Below are 23,626 nucleotides of genomic sequence, written 5' to 3'. Positions count from 1 at the left end.
TACATTTACAAACTACTAAATGCAATTCTTAAACTGTCCCCATAACCTTTCCCACCTTTCGAGCTCGTTTGGTTCACATGAAAATCAACCAGCAAGACGGATTAAGCTGCTTTTACAATTCTTCCTTTTGCTAGCAAGAATAAAAATGTTGTTGGTCGACTAGCCATGGAGCCGACAAACACGCAAAGCACAAAGTTACTAAATCATATAGTGAGAATCAATAACATGAAAAAGAAAATTTTATTTGTATATATATTTACATGAAATGTTTTACAGACTAAATATGAGTTGATATACTATATCACAGTACGTATATGTGGTCAAATAAAAGAAAGTAAAACAACTCTTACATCAGGTATACACATACATGAGTAACATGACCATATCATTGCGACAATAAAGTAGAAACAAACCTATCTGGTTACCAGAGGATCAAGCATCAAATTATTCATGGCATTCTCGTGAGGTTGGTGTTGCAACTCCAATGTTTTCCATGTCCAAAATATTGACTGGTTCAGAGAATTTAGGGTTTCCACGTTAGTCATGGTTATCGTTCAAAAATCCATTTCCAAAGCAATAAAAATTTATAACAAGTATTACAGATGAAATAGGTTTCATATAACTTTTAGGGGTAATATCCTCTTGCAAAGCAGACTAATATGTAGAACTTGTCCAACTCTGACGAATGAATCAGACTGCAAAGCATTCTAATATGTAGAAATTATATCCCGTCTTTGTAAACCCAAAAGAAAGATCATTCAACATATTGTACTACATACCAAAATTGGAACATGGCAGACAATGAGACGCATTAATTTGTAAGAAAAAATAAGTATAACTGGCAATACATCATACTCATAAATCTTTCCTTTCTTTACACCATCCATAAAAAAAATATTATCCTTGCTTTCAGCTAGGATTAAGAAAAAATAGCAGAGGTAATACACTCCATAACCAAATCAATCTATCTAGCACATATTGTGGATGCAAATTTCTGTCATCTCTTTCTTTGCCGAAAATGCATTTGCAAAATAATAACACCTTCGATTAAGGCCAAAAGCCTCACGCGCCCATGATGAATTGGGGGGGGGGGGGCTTTGGCTGAAGAATTCTGATGCCAAAGTTAGAATTATGAAAAGAATGTATTTAGGAGTTTGTGGGTAGCAAAAAGGCTTCGCATTTTAGTGGGATAAAATGGGTATTTATAGGAGGGTGGCTGACCCTTAGGGTGGAGAATGGCTGGCCATAAATGGTGGTATTTGGAGAATAATTGCAAGATATTATGTGAAATAATATCTTGCAATTATCATGGCAATTATTCCTAAATTAAATAGGAAGTTTTGGAAGTTAATTTTGAATAAAATCAATAAGGGAGATTTGAATAAATACCATATTGACCACATTTGACTCTTCCTTGATTGAGCCGTTATTGTCTGTTGCATGCGTGTGGGAATCCCGGTGCGCCTTGAGGGTAATCTTGTCTTTTTTCACCCAAAAGTCCACGTGTCACCTCCATGATTTTTTGGATAATTTTTGGCTCCCCAAATGCGCTCACACCTGCTGTGTTGCTTGTAGGAAATGGCAATAGGTGTAGAGATCTCCAACTTTGATGCAGATTCCCACTTGGGCTTAGAATTAGATTCTTCTAGGAAAGGGAAATAAATCGTCACCAAAGCCTATTTAAGCCTACCTTAAGTAAGGGATTAAATCAACTTTGGAAGGTAATTATTTATCCCTACAAGAAAGAGAGAAAGCTAGAGGATATTTGTTCATTCTCCCGTAACATTCTTCTTCGCATGATGACTGTTGGAGAGCCCAAGGTCATCCGAGCTTCTAAATGAGTAGTTTGCTCTATTTAGCTTGTGTCGGATTTTAGCGACCTTCGTATAAGTTTATCAATTTGCTAGAAATTGAATAAACTGCTTTCTTCGCTTCACTCCATCTTTGTTTGCCTTGAAACTTTGCTTGCTTAAAGTGTCTTGCAAAACTTTTAGTCATAGAACCGTTGGTTGGACACACTGCTTCGAAAAAGGCTGACGATCCCATGGAGTCACTATGATAATGAGTTTTGGCTTCTTGGGGCATCGACCTGTTGAGTTCGTCATCGGCTGCTGCCCCTTGACCATTTGTTGTTTGAGCCTTGTGGTGTGCATCACAACATGATAAAGATCCGTGGAATATGAAAATCATTAACTAATCATATCAAAATGAGTAGTTGTGTGGAAATTCATGGGCAGTTTGCCCTATTCTGTTGAAGAGTAGACCTAGATGGGTGTCGGGGAATTGGTTTATCCTATCGCACTAGAGAGCTTACCCAGATGGGTGTTGGGGAATTGTTTATCCTCTCACACTAGAAAGCAGACCTAAATGGGTATCGGGGAATTGGTTTATCCTTTCGCACTGGAAAGCTTACCCAAATGGGTGTTAGGGGATTGGTTTACCCTCTCAAACTAGAGGGCTTACCCATATAGGTGTTGGGGGATTGGTTTACCCTCTCGCATTGGAGAGCAATTAGTTTACCCTCTCGCACTGGAGAGCATACACAGATGGGTGTCGGGGAATTAGTTTATCCTTTCGCACTGGAGAGCTTACCCAGATGGGTATCGGGGGATTGGTTTACCCTTTCGCACTGGAGAGCTTACCCAGATGTGTGTTAAGGAATTAGTTTATCTTCTTGCATTTTAGAGCAATTAGTTTACCCTCTCACACTAGAGAGCTTACCTAGATAGGTGTTGGGGGATTGGTTTACTCTCTCATATTGGGAAGCAATTAGTTTACCTTCTCACACTGGAGAGCTTACTCAGATGGGTGCCGGGATGATTGGTTTACCCTATCGCATTGGAGAGAAATTAGTTTACTCTCTCGTACTGGAGAGCTTACCCAGATGTGTGTTGGGGAATTAGTTTATCTTCTTGCATTTTAGAGCAATTAGTTTACCCTCTCACACTAGAGAGCTTACCTAGATAGGTGTTGGGGGATTGGTTTACTCTCTCACATTGGGAAGCAATTAGTTTACCCTTTCACATTAGAGAGCTTACCCAGATTAGTGTCGGGGGGTTGGTTTACTCTCTCGCATTAGAGAGTATGGAAGTTTTTGTGTGAGTGCAATTGAGGAAAGTTAGACTACTAGACAATTGAAATAATCTTTAACCTATGAGGTTTTGTTCGGCGATCCGTTTGAGTCTTCAAACTGTTTGTGGAACCCGCGTAAGGGTGTAAGTGGGAAACGCAGTGAGCTCATTCTAGACCTTATCCAAGTATTACGCCATTCTTAGATGTTTCATCGTGTGTTATTCAGAGGCTGCTAGTAAAGCCTCGTATTATACTCTGTTGTTAGATGCTTTAAAGTTTGAAGTGTTGTGGGCTTAATAGGTGCAGATAGGAGCAGTATGACAAGATTGCCATGGTTGGGAGCCGTGGTGCAAATTGACGCAGCTGGGAGTCGTGGTGCAAGATAGACACGACTGGGAGCCATGGTGATAGATCGAGGGCAGCTTGGAACCAATGAGCAGGTAGGGACAACCATGAGTGCGAAGATGAGGTCGGTTTGGGCCAAGTTATGCGCATCATGTGGAATTAGACCATTGGGTCCACAATGCTTGGCTACTGGTGATGTACTACCCTAGTAATGAATCATCTAAAGTGATGAAAACAAGACCTACCCCTGGTTCTAGGTGGTTGGGTTGGTGTGTTTTTCTGGTACCTGTGTGCTCCTGGTGCGCCATTAAGTTGAGTTGAAGCATTTTTGTATCCGCCAGTGTATGTGGGATAGTTCTGTCGGAGCACCTCGTCAATAGCTTCATTTCACTGGAAATCGCACAATCGTTTGGTCAGAAACGTCTCAACTTCTTTTTTAATTTACCTCTAGTAGGGTAGTAGAGCTTCTGGTTGCCCCCAGTCGTGACTTGTTGGTCTAGGCTGCTCTTCCATGTGATCGGCTCATCTATGCCGCGGTTGCGGTGCATATGGTTCGTTCCTAGCAGGCGAACAGGTTACTTGCAGGCTTCTGGTTGAACTTGAGCTGGATTGAGTGATTGCTTCTCTCCGTCTGTCGTTCTGCCTACTCCGATTTGAGGTGGATGATGCTTCTTGTGGGCCTAGCCACAAATGAAAACTTCACATGGAAGGTTGCTTATGTTGATTATCGGAATATGGCCTTAATCGTGAATGTATGCTCGTCCGTGGGTCTAATTGAGAGTGCATGCTCATCCACGTGCTAAGACGAGAGTATATATTATCTCATGGCATAGTCGGGAGTGTACACTACCAGAACGCTTGGTTTGTGGTTGGTCAAATGGTTGCTTACTAGGACGCTGCTGGAGAGGTTCGTCGCTTGCCTTTGTCCTACTTCGGGACACCTTACCTTGGGCACGCTGCAAGAGATGATTCACCAAGGTCGTCTATTACATGAAGGCATTTGTTAACTCTATGACTTGTCGAGACAAGTATTGTTCACCATTTGGGATGGAAGAGTTTAGACGATATGTGTCTTCTTGAGTAGTGGAAGTGCAATAGACTCCAGGTGCGATTTGAGTTGGATATGTCAAATCTGCAAAAAATCAGGGTGAAAATACTCCTAGTTTAATCATCAGTCCAGAAATTTGTAGTTGGGATGGTTGAACTGACCTTAGACTAGTCGGGATCATTACGTGGACCGCGAGAGTAGGTTAGGACGCGGAAGTGAACCAAGCCATGTAAGGGGCGTGTGGGCGAGGTGCGGTCTAGCTTGCTTAGTATTGGGTCTGCTAGTGTTAGGCTACTCCATTTGTCGTAGCCGTAGCTGCTTGGGCTATGCTTTGGGCCTCAATTGCTATGGCAGTGTCGTGGGCTTGCTGGATTTAAGCTACCTCGGGCTGGGTTGGCTGCCTTATGGCACGACCTTGGGCTCGTTAATGCAAGGTGGCAGTTACTGTTGCTTCGTGGCCTTGCTGCCATGGAAGTGTCCCACTAATCACTGCCACGGTGGTTGTCGTGGCTTCCGGGGTGGTGGTACTCCGTGGTGGCAAAGTTACTCCTTTTGTCGTCACGTTGAGCTTTATGGATCGTCGTGGTAGGGCTAGATTGCAATCTCCATCATTTGATCTGGATCCTTGAACATAGAAAGTTTCGTTTGTCATGGTTTCTAAACTTCCCGCCATTTTATTTTTCTTCTACGTCTATTCAAAGAATTAAAAAAAAAAAATCTAGGAATAAGAATGTATGAAAAATTTACGTATGAATGATAAATGAGAAACTTTGAATGTGAGTCTTCTTCGAGCAAGTGAATCAAACTCTTAACGAAAACACCAATTTATGGATGCAAATTTCCGCCATCTCTTCATTTGACAAAAATGCACCTGCATAATAATAACACATTTGATTAAGGCCAAAAGCCTCACTCGCGCATGATGAATGGTGGGGCTTTGGCTGAAGAATCTTTGATGCCAAAGTTAGAATTTTGAAAAGAATGTATGTAGGAGTTTGTCGGTAGCAAAATGACTTTGCATTTTAGTGGGATAAGAGGAGTATTTATAGGAGGGTGGCCGGCCCTTAGGGTGGAGAATGGCCGGCCATATATGGTGGTATTTGGAGAATAATTGCAAGATATTATGTGAAATAATATCTTGCAATTAACATGACAATTATTCCTAAATTAAATAGGAAGTGTTGGGAGTTACCTTTTGAATAAAATCAATAAGGGATTGAAGAGGAGTGATGAGAAGGATTTGAATAAATACCATATTGATCACCCTTGACTCTATTGATTGAGCCGTTATTGTCCGTTGCATGCACGCGGTAATCCCGGTGTGTCTCGAGGGTAATCATGTCTTTTTCACCAAAAAGTCCACGTGTCACCTCCATGATTTTTTTGGATTATTTTTGGCTCCACATATATAGGTACTAATATTGTATTTCAAAAATTATTATTTATTTATTGTTATTTACTTTTTAATTTTGATATTTTGACTTTAGATCCGTCAGTTAGAAAAAGTGCAGATATTGCTCGTTTTGGTGTAGTTGAGAAAATTTTTGAATTACCTTAAAACTTTAGAAACAAACCACGAGAGGAGAAAAAGGTGAAACAACAAAACTGATTCAAGAAGCGATGCAAACTATGGGTAGAGAAACAATTGATATGAAGGTTATTAGAGCGTTTTACGCTAATGGCATACCGTTTAATGTATTGAGGAATCTACAATTCCATGAGATGGTCATTGCCATAAACAATAGACGTAAATGGTACAAGGCTTCTAGATATGAAAGAGCTAGAACTACTCTACTTGATGCATGCAAAACTAGTATTGAAAGTGAGTTGAAACTTGTTAGAGAGACATGACTCGCACATGAGGGATCCATCCTGTCAGATGGATGGTCAAACATGAAGCATAATCCATTCATTAATGTTCTTGTATGTGGATGCTTTTTTTGGAGTAACAAAAAATGGTAAATAGATTGTTGATAATTTGCTTAAAGCAATTGAACAATTGGGGGGGAATCAATGTCCTTCAAGTTGTCATGATAATGCAAAGAATTGTGTTGCGGCACAAGAAATTCGAAAGGTACACAAACATATATTTTGGTCTCCTTGTGTTGTGCATACATTAAATCTCATCTTTAAAGATCTAGCAGAAAATTTGATTGGTTTAGGTGCACTTACAAAAAAGGAAAGTCAATTGTCAAATTCTATTTAAACTATTTTTAGGCTTTGACGGTGGTTATTGAAAGTTGTGAAAATTAGGTTTGCATCTCATTATATTTTGTTGAAGAAACTTGCTATGTACAGAGGCCTTAGCATTACTAACAAGATTTAGGGGGTGTATTTAATTGAGATTTTGAGGGATTTTAATTCTTTTAATGAATCTAGGGGTATTCAATTAGGATTTTAAATGATTCTCTAAAATTCAAAGTGTATTTAATTAGAATTTTAAGATAGTTTATTAAAATCCTCAGAAATCTGGGTGTATTCAATTAGGATTTTAAAGAAGTTTATAACATTACAGGTGTATTCAATTAGAAATCGATTTTAAAGAATTTGAGAAAGTTGAGGAATTAGAGGGAATTGGAGAGATTTCGTAGTGTATTTTAAACATCCACAAATCTCACATGTCCCCATGAGATTTCGAGGGAATTGAATCAAAATTTTATATGGAATCTCTATGAATCAATTAAACTCCATAAAAATCCATTAAAGTCTCTCAAATTCTCAATTGAATACACCCCCCTTAGTGTAGATGAGACGTATAAAGTAGAATAGGTGGGCCCAGTGATGGTGTTGATATATTTCATTGACCCATCAATCTTGTTAGTAATGCAAGTCGATTGGTCATTAATCAAATATGTGACAAATTTGTGAAATTAATAGAGCAAGCCATGATCCTTTCTGCTGTGCCGATTTCATTAACAAATTAGTAATTCTTTAATTTCACAAATTGTGCACACATTTTCTTCCCAATTGTGAGTTCCATCTACAATTACAACAATAATGTTGAATGAATGATTTCTTGTAACAAAACCAGTAACTGAAGTTGTAGTTGACTATAATGAGCTTGGAAATTCTTATTTACTGTTCTTTGTTTCACTGTAATGTATGCATGATGTAGGTATGGGGCAATGATGATGGAGGATTAGCATGCTGCCCAACCTTTATCAATTTAATGAATCATGCAATCTTAGGGTGCATTTACGTAAGGGTAATGGGAATAAAAAAAGGGAATTGAATACCGGTTACAGATTACTTCGGTATTTACTAAATACTGGGGAATCAATAGTGTGGTGGACTTCACCAGAAACAAGGAATGCAATTCCTGAAATTGGAGGAGTGAGATTCCCTAGATAGATGAGGTATTTGAATTCCAGGAGGGTGAGGGAATTAGGAATGCATTTTTCTTCCTATTATGCCCTCATTCACATTATGCATAACTCCTCGCTCATTCACATTATGCACAACTCCATGCATATGTCGAAGAGAAGAAACCAAAATTTGAGCGAGAAAATTTAAATATTAAAGTAAATTCTTAAATTAAAAAAAAATAAAATATACAAAAGCATTTTAGTGTATCTATGAAATAAAAAAGCAATTTAATTTTTTTCTTACTGTTATATATTATATCAAATTTTATTAAAAGAAGTATATAAAATATTTGATTTGGGACAAGGGCATTTTAGTAATTATACTGGTTTATGTTCTGATTCTGTTGAATTAGTAAACAGCTTTATGAAATTAGTGTCATTTCTATTCCGATTCCAGAACATTTAAGTAAACATCTTTAATAAGAATCTGATTCTGACTTCTCCTCATTCCAACTCTTCTTCAATTCAATTCCTTCTGTTAATGCACAAAACCGGAGGGGTCTTGGAACAATGTAAATCCGACCGTGAATCTGCAAGAAAGTAAATAACACAAGATGTATCGTGGTTCACCCCAATGTTTGGGCTACGTCCACACTGATATTGTATTTCTCTAAGAGGATTGTGAGGAAGAAAGCCTCTGTATGTGAGGATGACCTTTGTGAGGGTGATGTCAGGCCTTCTCATTGTGAGGGTAAAGAGTCCCTTTTATAGAATAAGGGCTTCTCACTTATTACATATTTGCCCATTCATTTATTACATAATTACATTTGAGTCCTCCGAGTATTTATACGAGGTCTAAATACGGAGGCCCTAAGTATAGTACAAACAGTAGTCCCCCAAGTCATCAGTCAAGAGAGTCTTTTGGCTAGAGACTTGAAACTCAGTCCATGTGTGGGCCGAAGTAACTAGATGTCGTCTAGGATGGATACTCGATATGAGGCGGTGCTCAATCTGAAATGATGCTCAACTAGAAGTAGCACATGTTGTGAGACTGATTGGCTTGTGGCTTATGTTACCTTGGTTGGCTCGGCTTGTGGCGTTGAAGGTGAGAGAGTCCCTTTTATAGAATAAGGGCTTGCTTCTCAATACATAAGTGATGAGTTAGGAGTGATGCTCGCGGCGAGACGGTTGCTCAGCTGGCGATGATGCTTTCTAATGAAGGTGAGAGAGTCTCTTTTATAAAATAAGGGCTCGCTTCTCAGTACATGAATAATGGGTTAGGAGTGATGCTCGTGGCGATGCGGTTGCTCAGCTGGCGGCGATGCTCTCTAATGAAGGTGAGGGAGTCCCTTTTATAAAATAAGGGCTCGCTCCTCAGTACATGAATAATGGGTGCTCTCTAATGAAAGTGAGGGAGTCCCTTTTATAGAATAAGGGTTCGCTCCTCAGTACATAAATGATAGGCTAAGTCCCCCAAGTATTTTTCATGAGGCCCAATATATGGTACATAATGTAGTCCCCTAAATCTTCAGTCAATAGAGTCTGTTGACTGGAGACTTCAAATTGAATCCATGTATGGGCCGAAGTGGTGGTTGTTCGGAGGCAGTATTTGTATACCATGCACTGAAGCTTTGTAGGTGAAGCTTTAAAGCTGGAGCTTTTATAAATGAAGCTTTTGAAGCTGGAACTCTGTAAATGAAGTTTTCGAAGCTGATTGACATGAGTAATGTTTATGAATGTTTATGTTGATTAACATGAGTGATGCTTATGGATGTTGACATGAGTGATGCTCATGAATGTTGACATGAGTGATGCTCATGAATGTTGACATGAATGATGCTCATGAATGTTTATGTATGATTGACATGAGTGATGCTCATGAACGTTTATGTATGATTGACATGAGTGATGCTCATGTATAATTTTGGAGTACTGGACATACTTTTGATCACCTGGTTGGTGATAATAGCGACAGGTTGCTGAATAATTTTTGTAGTACTGGACGTACTTTTGATCACCTGGTTGGTATAATAGCGGCAGGCTGCCGAATAATTTTTGAGTACTGGATGTACTTTTGATCACCTGGTTGGTGATAATAGCGGCAGGTTGCTGAATAATTTTGCAGTACTGGGTGTACTTTTGATATTGAGGAGTAAGGAAATGGCTTCCATGACAATGAAGTCTTTCTTGCATGGTGTTATAGGGCCTGACTTGTTAGGCTTTGGAATCCACGACCTGTGCATCTCCGAGAACTGAAAGCGAAGAAAGCTTAACGCAAGCGACATAGGTAATCCAGCAACAATCGAGAGCTGAAGGTCTGATTCCACCTAGTGGCCAATTCAACCAACAGAGAAAGCAACCCTAGCCCTTAGCGCAAGCACTAAGTAAGTAAGTGGCAAGCTGCTGAATAATTTTGGAGTACTGGACGTACTTTTGAACACTTGGTTGGTGATAATAGCGGCAGGGTGCCGAATAAATTTGAAGCATAGGGCTTGGCTCTTTTGGGCATATAGGCCTTGGCCCTCCACATAACATTCCAGCCCATTATTTTGGGCTTGCCATTTTTTTTATTACCCTCTGAAGGGGTTATACAGCTGTTTCCGAAAGATAAGAAAAATAAATTACATCATTAAAAAATAAAGGTTTTGACAGTTGCAGATCGTTGGTGCGTACTGCAATTATTGCGTACTGGGTTGTTGTAGAGCTTTTTCCATGTGCGTATTCTAGTGGCTTCTTTAGAAAAATGGGAACATGCATGATGAAAGTTTTCTTTTTCAAAAGTTGATGGCATCTTCTGCTCTGTCATCATGCCAAGTTGGCTCCCTTAATCAACAAAGAGGTTGGGCTGCTGTGCATTAATTGCTCATTTTCCTGTAGCTTTTTCAGAAAAGTGGGAAGATAACATGCACTCCCTCATGATGAAATTTTTATCTTTCTCAGAAGTTTATGTTCTTCTCCTTTCCTCATGTTCGCATCTCCAGCACAAACTTCACATAGAAAGAATTGTGTGTGTGTAAAGTTTGAGCTTTTGGTAACAGCAGTAGTTGTTCAAACCTAATATGAACAATTGGCAAAACTATAGGGGTTACAGGAGCACGAGCAATGAGACTAGCAGCCCCTCCACTTCAATCGTCTGATAGGTGCATCTTCTTGGTATAGTTTTCCTTCAGGAGATTTATGCAACCATGAACCTTCACTTAATATCTCAAGAGCTTCGTTCATGTGCTCTTGATAAATGCCGCCACCCCACGTAATTGGAATGCACTTCCCAAGTCTGAAGAAGTAAGAAAACACTGAATTTTTGAAGCAGATGTCCCTAGTGGCCAATACCCACCTCGCCAAATTCGCATTAGTGCTGGGGAACCTCTTGAAACCTCACAAAAAGGGGTTATCCATGGTGGACATGTGGTTGCTGATAGTGACGAGTGGGACCCCATTAGGTCGAGACCGGACTAGACGGAGAAGGGTGTCAGAATTATGGACGGTGGTGGAGTTGAGGAGGGAGACGACGACTTTTGCCAGACCCCCCACCGTCGTGATCGCTATCTTCTTCAGAATGTTACCCATGTGATCGGACTGGGCAACCCATTCCATGATTCTTCAACCCATGATTTGATTCAGCACTGGTTCAAGGATCGGACGACGAGAAGGAGAACCAAGTCGGCGGCGAACTGGACGGTTGCCGGATGACGTTGAAAACTTGAAGAGTAGAGGCGCGGTAGGTGCTGGTGGCTGATCCGGGTTGACCGTTAGAGCTATCGGATTTGAAGAATTACCACCACCACCACCCGTGTACGATTGCTCCCCGCGAAGCTATTCGAAACAAATAGCCAACTTAGTGTCTATCGCTGTAGCCATGGAAGCATTAGCCGCAACAATGGAAGATTGGACGAGCTGAGGAATAGCTTCCAAGGAAGCTTCAATGGCAGCAAGATGAGCATCCATGGTAGAGAGACGCGAAGTCGTGGTTTGTCGGGGCATACAAGAGGAAGGTCAGAATTGAGAGGATGATACCAATGATAGGTTCAATTTCTTAGAACCTTTTCTCAACCTGCAAATTAGCACAGAAATTGGAATGTGTAGTGATGAAGACGAGAGAGAGAGATAGAGTTTTCAGTCACTCCGTAGGTGTTTGGTTTCTTGGATTTTGCAGATTCACAGTGGAGGTGAAAAAATGAAAGAGAGCCGATACAACTTTTCGTATCGATTCCCACAGACGGCGCCAAATGTTGATGCACAAAACTGAAGGGGTCTTGGAACAACGTAAATCCGGCCGTGAATCTGCAGGAAAGTAAATAACACAAGATGTATCGTGGTTCACCCCAATATATGGTACATCAAGACTGTAAATCTGACGGTTACGTAAACGCGCCATTAGGCTTACTACTCATAATAAGAATATGACAATGCAAACACGTAATCGCCCTCTGCCAATGACAAAGAGCCAACATCTACAACGTTATGTATGTTGAAGTAACTCTTCTTCAATCAATAATAATATATGTTGTTACTCAGATGTTGTTAGATGTTATTACTCATCTTCAATTCAATTCCTTCTATTTTCATATACATAATGTTGCAAATGTTGGCTCTTTGTCATTGGTGAAGATATAGATGAAGATACTCTTGACCTTGATGAGGAAATCTACAGAAGGGTGAATTTGAACATTACATCTATGTTGTTACTCCTCTTCAATTCAATTTCTTCTATTAAAATGCCCTTGTCAATTCCTGCAACGTGTTTACATCTATATCTTCATCAAGGTCAAGAGTTACTCTTGACCTTGATGAAGATATATATGTAAAGATAGAAAGAACTAGGGTACTTACAGGTTACATTGACAATGCCATAATCTATTTGCAGAATCTTTGGAAGGTATTTCTATTATGGTTTATGATTTACAACTCACGATACTAAAAGCTTGGTACGATAATGGTAATAGATTTTGTCAAACTGAAAGTTTGGTATGGTAATTGGTGCGGGGGTTTTGGTACTGTAACCGTACCGAACCTACCCCAAGTTTAGTCCATGACCGGACGATAATGGGCACTTACTTTGATTTGCCTTACTTGAATATAGTCTCAGAATAAGTTGGAGTAATAATGTTGTTTGGATTTCTTTGTGGCAATCAGGATCCATAACCGCTATATGATGTAGGAGTCGTTCTAAATTCACATTTGAGAACTTTGAAAGTTGTCTCGGTGTATGCATGTCTCAAAAATTTGCTTCTTACTTGTGGGACCATGATTTTCTAGGGCAGAACTAAGGCGAGTCAAAATACGGATACCTCAAAAGTTCGGTCATGAACTAAACAGATTCCATCATGGAGCTGCATAGACGGATTAACGATGCCACCATTATCATATTTTGGAGTAATGGGCGGAGTCCGTTGACTTCACTGAAATTGGCATGCTTGTTTCGCAAGATATGGAAACATGACCTTATGAATTCGGCTAGGTTTTCTATATTCTTGGAGATTCCTACAATCTAGGAATTTGGCGTGCACCACAAACAATCACATTCCTAAAATGATGTAGTATCTATTCCTAGATATCCTTTAGAATTTTTCCTGTTTAATACGAATCCTATATCCTAAAAGAACTCTATTTTGACTGGTATAAATACACCCTTCTAGGGTTGATCTATAGTGATGCAATTATCGCGTACTTTATTCTCTTGCCCACTACTTGAGTCTCAAATATTTCTTACTAACTTGACCATCAGAGAGCCTTTGGCGGCACCCCACTGGTCCTTAGGTTACTTATGGTTGTTGTATTACAAGTAAACAAGTTTGTGCCTCTCCACCATCCATAGGTGGCGCGAATTTGTTCCATTCAAACTAGTAGTGGAAGAGGACAAGTTTGGAGTTGTCATGTGGTGCTTTGCGAGTGACCTTATTTTTAGCTCGTCGGAGCGGACATGAATTGGTTGGAACAGTTTAGTTAGCCATGAACTTGATCATGACTTGTGTGTCATGAACTCATAGGTTGTTGCAACACGTTATATGTTGTTCAGTATGAGTTCAGAGGAAGAACTTGAGGAATTTCGCAGAGAATTCCAACATGTGCTATGAGTGGTAAAACATTGATAATGTTCTACACGCATCTTGGGATCGCGTTATGAATTTTTTATATTTTTTTACAGAAAGCTAACATCTTTATATTTGCAATGATGTATGGCACAAAACCCAATTCATTCCGAGAAGGTACATTGTTGTTGCAATGTGTTGGTTGGGTTGGCTTGCTGTTCAGTCACTTTGCGTGCCAGATTTGAGACCGTTTTGTTTTTTGGAGACATACAAACATTATAAATATGCTTCTTAGATTTCTAGGTGTGTATGGAACTTTACATATAAAAATCTCAAAGGCTTCAAAATATTTGTTTTCCCACAATTGTGCAGTCCTGACGAGAATGCAGCTTTGGTTGTCATTGTTTAAAAAAAAAAATTAGAAGGATTGGATGTGTTAGGAAAAGTTTGAAAATTGACACAACGATCTTCAGCGTCTTGGCTACCATTTCAACTGACCTTGTGTTGAAGTTCATCCATAAAGTTGATGTTTAGCTAAAAGTCATTCAAGCGCACATCATTGGTTTCTAAGGCATAATTACAATACCCCCAAGTATGCCTGGCAATTTTTGACATGAGTTGTTAACCTGACACAAAACGACACGAAATTAACAGGTTTTCAGGTCAACACGACAATGAATCTAATGGTTATTCGGTAACCCATAAGCACTGTTAAGATAATGGGTAACACTTTTAATAATTTTATACCTTTGAAAAAAAATACCATAATTAACAGCAGTAGGATTTAATCCTGAACCGAACTGAGAGTTAAAATATATAAGGTGAACTACCAATTTAGTCCCTGAATTATCTCCTCAGTGAAAATTTAGTCCCCAAACTATTTTTTTTCCTTCAGAAAAATAAGTCCTTGAATTATAAAAATCTACCGATTATATCCTAATATTATATTCGAAACTACTATATTCAATTTTCCGTCAATTTAAGCTGCGTTACTTGCATGTGATACACATTAGAAGGTAGATTGGTAGTTTTTCATAAAGAAATAGTGTATGGAGTTTAGTTTTTCATAAGAAATAGTGTAAATTAACTTTGAAGGGTAAATTAGATGTTAGATTCACAACCTATATAAAATGTTAAGGGCTTATAGGCGAGAAAGTGACAGTATTGCACTCTAAAGTGTGTCAAGTGACTTAAGTTGATGAAAAATTGGATAAAATAGCTTTGAATATAATAGTAGGGATGAAATTAGCAATTTTTAATGAATTTATGGACTTATTTTACCGAAAAAATAATTTAGGAACCTAATGGCCATTGAGATGATAGTTCAGAGACTAAATTAACACTTCACCCAAATATATATATTAAAAATTGAACCCAATGTTTTTTCTAAGACCTAAATGTGACTTTCTCTCTCATTCTCAAAGGCACGAATCAAAGCACCGAACTGAACTCTCGAATTTCAATCTTGAACCTCAACTTCGACCAGCCACGAGTCCACGACCACCTTTTCTAGTCTCCCTCCACCACACCACTATCACTGCACAGGACCTAGTAACCCACCACCAGTCGATCTGTTACTTTTGTCTCTGATTCTCTATCTGGATCGAGCAACAAATGTCGTTTGGAGTATGTAGTACTTAATCACAAATGTGTTTCTATGTTTTGAAGTAATATTTTTGTGGCAATGTGGTATGTGCAAATCTCAAATTTTTTTTTCTTAACTGGTCATAACAGGTTGAGTTATTTTACCTAATAGGTACAATGACCTGACCTGTTAAGAACTTATTAAGATAATAGGCGTGACACGACACGATCTGTCAAGATAACATGTATTACATGAAAACGACACAAACACAACAAAACGACCTGTTTGCCAGGCCTACCCCCAAGGCTTCACGATCACTTGTCCCAATTGAAGTGTTTTGGACTTAGATTGATTGCATGACAATCTAATTGTAGACTTCAGGCGAGAGGTCTAAGAGTCAAACTTGTGATGAGGTGTTGGTTCGTGCGGAGCCAAATCTGCCTTTGCTTCCTGGCTTGTAAGTATGATCGTTGCTCCGTTTTGGAGTTGATGTTTGTGCTTTTTCTAGGGGTGACTTGCCCCAGTGAAAATATTCCTGTATATGGACTCGGCTATGCTCGTTAGAGCAAGTATGTAATTGTCGGAATTATTGGCTCCACCAGAATGGTGTCACACTTAGTCCAATGTTCCAAAGTCTAAAAAGAAAAGGAGATGTGTGACCAACACATATCCCATATGTAAAATGTAAAAATTAGTTATGTTGTGTTCTTAGTTGTATCATGATAAAATGATTTACACTTTTCAAAATAATAAGATATTAGAAGAAATAACTAAAAGTATTATAAACCTTCCATTTTTGTGTCCACTAGGAAAACCCAGTCCATGATCATGGACATGAGAAGCAACAAGTATATTAAAAGAACATTCTTTGCGTGATTCACCATATATTTGTCCTCTGGAGCATCAGTCAAAGCTCTGTTTTCAGGATATTTTGGTTTTCATCATCGCTTGTGGCTGAGGTCAATATGAGTTCACTTTCAATGAGAGTATTAACTGTTGGAACTAAATTTTTACACGACTGTGTATGGATGAGATTCATCTAGAGTTGCTTATGATTTTTGGCGAGGGGAGAATGAGGTTGATTGAGGGTGTGGTTAAATCTAGACTTGACTGCCTACATATATTTAGGAAGTAGAATCAAATCATGGGTGTAGTTCTAAGAAAGAAGTACATATTATGTGCGATACATTAGAATGTGACGAATATCCTATGGCAGCATGTACATGAGATGAGTTCTTCATGGACGTGTCTGCGCGTAGACGGCTGCGTGAAGATAAAGTATTAGTATTAGAGAAAAGATGAAAAGTCATAGTTTGGTAGAGAATATCATACTAGAGAACCAGAGAAGGTCCTATGATAAATACCTGAGCTAAAGTAGTTATAGTAATTGAGATTCCTTGTTGGGAAAGTAATCCCAATTAAATTAGGAGACTATTTAGGAGGGAATCTATGATGAGGTATTCAATTATCCAGAATTATGGGTGCATTACCTAATTCCCAAGATTTCACTTGAATTAGGATTTCCTTACTTGGGAGACAAGTAATATAGGTTGCGGAATGTATGTCTGACTACACCTCTGACCAGTCAGTCCATTGGAATAGCTTACTCTGATTCTGACTAGGAATCCTGACTAGTCTGATTGTTTAAACTTCATAGGCTATGTGTTTTCCAGTTCTTTTTGTCACCTATGGTGCCATGGGTAATAAGTTTGAAAAAACATGGTCCAGACTGGTAATCAAAATCTTTGTTTTCGAGAGTTCTTAAAAAGCCTTATGGTTGCGGTTATACTTGGTACACCACGCTTGCACCTGGTTCTACCCGAACATGGAAAGACATGGCCAGCAATTTTGCAAGTATTTCCAGCACGAGGAAATGGCTACCTCAACCCAGCTTAACATGGAGAAGACCCTGTTAGCTTTGTTCATCGTTTTGTGGACCTTACTCTTGATTGTTATGATGCGAAAGATGAGGAAGCTCTCGTGGAGATCTATCTTAGCAATATTATTTTGGATTACAGGCCAAATCCATGATGGGATCCCAAGCAATTAGCATATAAATAAGAGGCCGAACATAAAATATGTGCAAAACACACTACGAGGAGAAAAAGAAAAATGTATTCCAAGCTAACAAAGTTGTCTCGAACTCACTATGATGATAAGCTTTACAAAATGAACATGCAAGAAAGAAAATTATTTTTACCATTGTAAGCCTGGATTAAATGTTGGAAGATAAAGAAGAAATCCTCGCCAAGATATGTTGGTTCATGTAAGCTTTGGTCACTCGCCAGAAAAGGATTCTCAAGAAAATGCTTAGGCATATTTTCGAGGCAGCCCATCAATATAGATTGATCCAAAATCTGATTCAAATCCAATATAGCACCTATAGGTACATAAGAAATGTATTGAATTGATCATTTTTAATGGATAGATCTGATTGCAACTTTGAATATGGAATTCAAATATACTCTGAATCATAGAATTATAATGAAATATAAGATCAACCAACATTTATCAAATTTGAAAAAGAGTCAGAAGAAATGAATCGATTCTCTTATTCGTGCTTAAATTTTGAAGTCAACGAGATGTTTTACGCTAACAAGATAGAAATATAAAAGCAAGCAAAAATGTATTTTTATAAGAAAAAGAAAGATGCGAGCTGGTGGAACTAGCACAATAAGCATGACACGCCCCGATACCAATACGAGAGTGCCTTGATGTTGAGATCGTACGCCTCGATTTTAAGTCCTGAACGGGGCACAAAAACAAAAGGTGAGTGAACCATAGTTTATAATAATAGTAATAATAAGAAGACCAATTTCTTTTTTAATATACTAACCCTCTGTTTGAAAACACATATAATACTACATATAGGTTTTTCTAACAACTCTAAAATGCCAAAAATGTTTGTAACAATAAATCATCTCTAAAAATCTCGTAAATCAAATCAATGATGTACTCAACTAAGGGTATCATGGTCCCCCGCAGGCATAATCATTTCTCGAAGGTGAAGCTGTACGACATTGGGGTTACGCCAGTAAAGAAATATGGTAGGTCCCATCACCCAAATGTGAAGCTGTACGACTCTGGGCTGCGCTGGATAAGAAACATATATATAACACATTGACACTAGTCGTGGCTAGTTAAGCTGTCTGCGCCAGTGAAGTTGGGAGTATGTCATAAATATCCTCAACTGTGTTCTATGGCCACAGACGTACACATACTCAGATTGTGTGTATGTGCTAGAAGAATACCCACTAATTAAGCACATAAAACATAAATCACATTTCTCGTGTCAAATCATCAGGGCTCAAAAACTCAAAGCATCATCTCATAAACCATAATAAATTAATCATGTGAAATCATAAATTCATATTCGTGAATCCATCATATATCGTAAAGCGTAAAAAGTCATGGTTCATAAATCTTTCGTAAACATAAATTCAATAAATCGTAAATAAATCATAAATAATGCATAAAACAAAAAATCATGAAATCATGTTTTTCGTGAATGCAATCCTAGCATTTAAAATCATGCAATTTAAGAAGGGGTTCACTCACAGATACTCTGTCGTCGAAAAGCCGTTCGAACTAGGGAGGACTGGATTGCCACTAACAACACACCTAAGCACATAAAGGGATCAATTAGTAAAAACCTACTAAAATGATTAATTAGGGAAAATGAATGTTGGATTCGGATTCAAGACATCGAAAAACCTAAGGAAGGATCTCAGGTTCCCTAACGCACCGTCACATGCACCGCCACGGGACAGTGGCCCAGAAGGCCATATGCCGAGTTGAGTCGCCGAAAAGTTGGTTGGAAAATTAACCGGCATGGTGGCGAAGCACAATACCTCTTGTGGAGGCGCGTATGCTCCACGCGCTGGTACTACAGCCCCACGCGCCGGGCACTACAGCCCCACGTGCCCTCGAGTACGCCATACTCACATTTTCCATGAAACCTGCAGATTTTGCAAGTGGAAGGGCCAACTTCCAGAGCTCATTCTGAGCTTAATACAATGCCACATTGAGTAATTCTGGATCCTATGTAAAGCTAGGAATGTAGGAAAGATATATATACCTGTTCGAGACTCAATGAAGGTCAAAGTTGGTTAGAAAAATGATTGGAAATTGGCCAAACGGTCACAGTTGTTTCCCAGAAAACGTACAGTGTCCTTCCCCGGGTTTTCCCTATGTCCACACGCGATCAATGCTTAAAACTACCTTAATCACATACTAAAACACGATCTAAAGGGTTCTAGAGGTTTACCTTGGCCAGAGACGGTGAAAACTCACTGGATGAGGGTTGCACAGTGACATTGCATAATGCAGGGAAATAGAGGAACTTGAGGGAGAGGTTTCCTCATTTGATCCTGGTTCGTGGGTCTTATAGAGGATGTGGGGGGTGAGCGGGTTGTCTTGTGGTTTTTGTTGAGTGGTGAAGGCTCGGGAAGAAATATTTACAGAGATGAGAGGAGGATGACACGCCCGATCCTAATATTCCCTAAACACCAGGGTAGGCATATGCTAGCCGACACTCGAAGGTGACGAAGCCATGTTAGGATGCATGAGAACTAAAACAATTAACCGATATAAATAAGACTTGTACATTTTAAATATAATGAATATGGAATTAGGGAACATGTTCAAAGTATACAACTAATTCGAGACACTAGAAAGGAAAATAATATAAAATTGAATGGACAAAAAGATGGGTCCTACACCGAGATGACTCGACGATGTCGATACAGAAGTGCCTTGATGCAAGGATTGTACGTCTCTATTCTAAGTCCTGAGGGGGCGTAAAACAAAACATGAGTGGACCAAGTTGATATATAAATAGTAATAAAACAGTTAATCTTTAACATACTAACCCCCAGGTTTAGAAAACTCGTATAGCATAATAGGTAATAGGTTTTTACGAAAACCCTAGCATGCCATAAAACCTTTCATAAAACATATATCATATATAGTATGTTTAGTAGTGGTGTGTGTCTATATATATGAGGCATTTACAAATATAAAATATTTCACTCACTCGAAGGCAGATAGAACACTTATTCATTCATCTGAATGTTCTACATCACACACCCGTAGGCAGATCATACGCTTGTAGGCAGAACCATCGCCCGTAGGCACCAATTAAACGCCATGCCGTAGCCAATATAAGTATCTTCCGCCAGTAGGCACCTACACACACCCGACTGAAGCCAATCATATATCTCCCGGCCGAAGCTACCAACCTACACCCGACCGTAGCCAATATAAATATATCTTCCGCTAGTAAGCTCCTACAACATCCACTCGAAGGCATATATGTATCAATCGTCCATAGGCTTCTATAGCACCCACTCGAAGGCATATATAGAAGTATCATTCGCTCGTAGGCCGTATCATTCGCCCGTATGCAGTATCATTCGCATGGCTAACCACTAAGTAAGTACATAAGAATATTAACATAATATTTCTAATATATATATATATATATATATATATATATATATATATCTTAATCGGAGTTCAGTAACCAAAATGTCATATCGTAAATCCTATTCGTAGTATATAGTCATCAATCATATATACTACAAAGAACATAAAATCGGTACAACATGGTATTCCAAAATATTCTCAATAAAGCATGAAATATCAAAGCGTAAATCCAATTTACTCATAAACATTTCATAAAACGTAACCATTAAATCATGCTTTTTATGTATGCATTTCTATTAGTAAAATTTATATTTTAGAAGGGGTCCACTTACCTTACACCGTTGGCGAAGAGCCATGCAAACAAGAAAGGACGGAAATGCTATACATAATTGCACTTAAGCACATAAAGATACCAATTAATAGAACACTGTCATAATGATTGAATTTGGAAAAACGGACATCGAAAATGGATCTAGGATATCAAAATTAACCTAGGATGGGTCCCGACCGAAACCCAAAAAAGTCAACAAAAGTCAACATTGATCGATTAACAGTCAAAGTCAACGATCAGCGATGACCGAAAGTCAACGGTCAAAAGGTTTGGGTCAACTGGGTCAGGGTTTTTGGGCCTAGACTTTAGGCTGAATTCATGGCCCAAATGCCTGGTTTCAAATGGGTTTTAGGCTAGGCTCAAAGGGTTTGGGTTTAGGGCTACTAGGTTGAAGGCCCAAAGGCCTGGTTTAAATAAGGTTTTGGTTGTGGGTTGAGTCGAAGGCCTGGGTTGGGCTTCAAATGGGTTTGGCAACCTAGCCCAAGGGTTTTTGGGTTAAAAGACTTTAAGGCCTGGTTCGGGCTTGCAGCACGGCTGGGTTCGACTTGGGTTATGGGCTGAGTAATTGGGTCGAGTTCCATGGCCCAAAGGCTTGGTTCCTTTTGCTTCCGAGTCGGGCCTGACCCGTTTTCCAAGCCGGGTTTAGCCGTTTTTTATTGAGAATAACGCCGGAGCTTCCCAAGCTCCGACCAACCTTGAAACTAACCCCTAACCTACGATCTCCCATCAAATTGAAGCTACGAGGGAGAGGAAGAAAATCATACCACTTTCAAGGCATACTGTGGTTGGAGTTTCGCCTGGGAACCCACGGTCCACACCGGAAATTGGGTTTCTTTTCCTTCCCTCATCGGAAGGTCAAGGAGCTTATCGGGGGAGGGGGTGGTTTGTGGTGTCGTCAAGGGGATGGGTGTTTGTGTGTGTGTGTGTGTGTGTGTGTGTGTGTGTGTATGGGTGTTTGATGCGAAAATTAACTTAACACACAAATTTAACCCTCTTTTGACAATTGTAGTACAAGTATAAGTAGGGATCGTTCTGGACCGGGGATTAGGAGGGTTGCTAATAACCTCTAAACTGACTCAAAAACATAAAACTAAACTTAAAAACACTTAACAAGACTCACAAGACTCAAAGCAAACTTAAAATACTCAAAACAGCTTAAAACAACCAAATAAACTTAAACTAGACACTAGGAATGACTTTGGACGAAAATTGACTTTCACTTGAATCAAAACACTTAAAAACACAAGCTAAAACATATTTGAAACACTTTGAAACAAGAAACTAAAATGGGTGTTTTGATTTGGATGAAGTTGAAACAAACAAACAAGCATGAAAAACTAGACAGATTGTAAAATAATTTTGAGAAATAAGATGATGGATGAGATAGATAGAGGCTTTTTCTCCACACATGATATGTATGGAAATAACTCGATTTCCAGTTACTACTTCATTGAATTATGAACGACAATGCTCCAAATTAATCGTGACATCACTAGTTAACTCTCAGATTTTCCTTGTTTTATTGGATTGGATGACATCATTCGACAACCCAAAACATTCTTCAAAAGTTCCCTACATGACATCATAATAGAGATACAATCAAAGATCATTACGTTTAATAAAAATCATAAGCATTGACAAATCACTTGCAACTATGACATCATGTCGCTTATGCTAGGAATTGAACTTAACGCGATCGTTTATAAGCGACCTTCACTACATGTGAATATAAGTTTGTAACGATTATGTGAAACTTCCTTATATTCTAGCAACGGATTTATGCATGCCAATTAAGTGTCGACCCTTAATTAACAAATACAAATAAGTTATCAATCAAATAGTTAAGCCAATTGCATTCATGATTCAAGAGTTCATAACTGGAATTTATCAAATTATATTGCACACATAATCATGGCTTTGAAATCACCCCTAGCCAAGAGGGGTTTAGCCACTCATATTTACAACAAAACAAAGGAAATGAATTTAAACATTAGAAACAAAAGAAACACCTAAACGCTCCAACGATCCAAGTTGGACAGCAAGCACGTCCAAGCACTTTCCTTCCCTTCCTTTGCTACGGCACAAGGTGTTGGTGAGTGTTTGAAGGTTTGTTTGTATGGAGGAATGGATGTGTTTGGATGAAGGTTGTATTGAAATGGGGATGAATGATCAAGCAAAAACTAAGCTAAATTTATGTTACACACACTTCCTTTTATAGAGGAAGTGCATGGCAATGGAGGGGAACATGGAGTGGTGTAGCAATTGAGTGCAATGATGCATGAAATCTGAAATGATGGAGGGAACAAGGAATGGTGTAGCAATTGAGTGCAATGATTCAATGTAATGATGCATGAAATCTGAAATGATGGAGGGAACAAGGAATGGTGTAGCAATTGAGTGTAATGATTCAATGTAATGATGCATGAATCTGAAATGATGGAGGGAACAAGGAATGGTGTAGCAATTGAGTGCAATGATTCAATG

At 38.9% G+C, this 23,626-nt stretch overlaps 1 pseudogene; it reads right to left on the bottom strand.

Moving 5' to 3' along the window:
* Positions 1-10,733: 10,733 nt before the first annotated feature.
* Positions 10,734-11,379, bottom strand: LOC103417304 (N-acylphosphatidylethanolamine synthase-like; annotated as a pseudogene).
* Positions 11,380-23,626: the final 12,247 nt, after the last annotated feature.

This window comes from Malus domestica, chromosome 17 (genome assembly GCF_042453785.1).
Source record: "Malus domestica chromosome 17, GDT2T_hap1".
Taxonomy (NCBI): Eukaryota; Viridiplantae; Streptophyta; class Magnoliopsida; order Rosales; family Rosaceae; genus Malus; species Malus domestica.
This window is presented reverse-complemented; position numbering and strand designations above follow the sequence as displayed.